The 1,803-nt window shown below is 39.3% G+C and overlaps 1 pseudogene across 1 annotated transcript; it reads left to right on the top strand.

Annotated features, from left to right (window-relative positions):
• Positions 1 to 281: 281 nt before the first annotated feature.
• LOC143626781 (ethylene-responsive transcription factor ERF105-like) lies at positions 282 to 1,146 on the top strand (annotated as a pseudogene). Its single transcript, XR_013152485.1, has 2 exons — positions 282 to 736; positions 845 to 1,146. The product of XR_013152485.1 is annotated as an ethylene-responsive transcription factor ERF105-like (transcript).
• Positions 1,147 to 1,803: the final 657 nt, after the last annotated feature.

Genomic DNA, 1,803 nt, shown 5'->3' with positions numbered 1-1,803 from the left:
TGATTTGACTTTAGCTAAAATCGCACCACAGACGCCCCCTACTTTAGCTAAAACCGCACAAAATCAAGTGAAGTAACCAGACGAGAAGTTGCTTGTATTGTAACAAAAAGTTAAATGGATAATAATAATAATAATCCAAGTGGCTAATAAAACGACAAACTGATTCACCATGTACGGATCCTTCCTACCTTCATCCCAGAACCTTCAAACCCCCGTAATTCACTTCCTGTATAAATCAACACTCAATTTCCACTTCAATCTTCAACACTCCAATACATCATCAATGGCTTCCGTTAACGAATCATCAGCTCTAGACCTCATCCGTCAACACTTACTCATCGACGACCAATCCTTCCTTCAAACCTATCCTCTTAACCCTAACCCTAACCCTAACAATTCATCTTCATCTTCACTTTCTCTCAACAGAACTCTCTCCGGCGACTCTGTACACAGCAATCGGAACAGCTTGAGCGAACGAAAACCGTCGATTAATATCTCAATTCCACCGAAATCGGCTCCGTCAGTTGAACAGAGGCATTATAGAGGCGTACGGCAACGTCCGTGGGGAAAGTTCGCGGCGGAGATACGAGATCCGAATAAGAAAGGAACTAGGGTTTGGTTAGGTACGTTTGACACGGCGGTGCAGGCGGCACGTGCTTACGACCGTGCGGCCTTTAAGCTTCGTGGTAATAAGGCGATTCTGAACTTTCCGTTGGAGATTGGGAGTACGGCGGAGGTGGCGGTGGTGACGGCGGTGCAGGCGGCACGTGCTTACGACCGTGCGGCCTTTAAGCTTCGTGGTAATAAGGCGATTCTGAACTTTCCGTTGGAGATTGGGAGTAAGGCGGAGGTGGCGGTGGTGACGGCGGTGAAGAGTGGTGGTGGTCGGAAAAGAGGTGCCGGAGAGATTGATAATTAATAATAATAATATTAATAATAATAATAATAATAATGATAAAAACCGGAAGGAAATGAAAGTTGAACCGGAAACGGAAGAGCATGACGTCGTTAAGACGGAGAGTGGTGTGGTGCCGTTAACGCCGTCAAGTTGGACGGCGGTTTGGGATATTGGTGGTGACTGTAACGGAAAGGGGATATTCGAGGTGCCGCCGTTATCACCTTATATCCTGATATAAAGTTAGTTTTCGTCTGACAATGTTGTCGTTGACGAAAACAAAACACAAAAAGAAAGTCGTCGTTCCAAAAAAAATAGGTTTACGAGTAGATTCGGAAAATGTCACGTGCCGGACACGTGTATATATTTAGTATAGAAAATTAGAAATAGCAAGTAGGAAATGTGTTGCTAATATTCATTTTATTTGTTGATTTTTTTTATTTATATGGTTTTGATGTTTACTTTATTCATTTATTTAGTATTTTGATGTAAAATCTTTGAGTAGTCGATGATAAACTTGTTAATAGTTTTCAAGCTTTTCAAAAAATGAGATGATGTAGGTGTATGTGACACCGAAAAGCAAGTGCATGTACGTGCTTTTTAGCTTTTAACATGTATTTCTACCGGGAGTACATTGTGTTGCGACGAAAAACGTTAAATGCATTGCATGTTTGAACAGAGTTGTCTCTGGGAATTGTTAAGTATTTTTCAGCCGAATGCGAAAAAAAATTGTGCTTTAAGTTATAAGATTTTATTTATTGGATTTAAAAAATAATTTTTTAAATAAATTTAATGGGTTGTGCAAAAACTTTTATAAAAATGGATTTAAGTAATTTTGTTTTAATATTACAAATGTATTTTTTTGTTAAAAAAAGAACTATTCAATTAAAAAAAATTCAGGCCTATTG

This window comes from Bidens hawaiensis, unplaced genomic scaffold (genome assembly GCF_021521415.1).
Source record: "Bidens hawaiensis isolate Kalapana, Puna unplaced genomic scaffold, B.hawaiensis_p1.1 tig00000458_1, whole genome shotgun sequence".
NCBI classification, from domain to species: Eukaryota; Viridiplantae; Streptophyta; class Magnoliopsida; order Asterales; family Asteraceae; genus Bidens; species Bidens hawaiensis.
The sequence above is the reverse complement of the archived record's forward strand: the minus strand, read 5'-3'. Positions and strand labels throughout refer to the sequence as shown.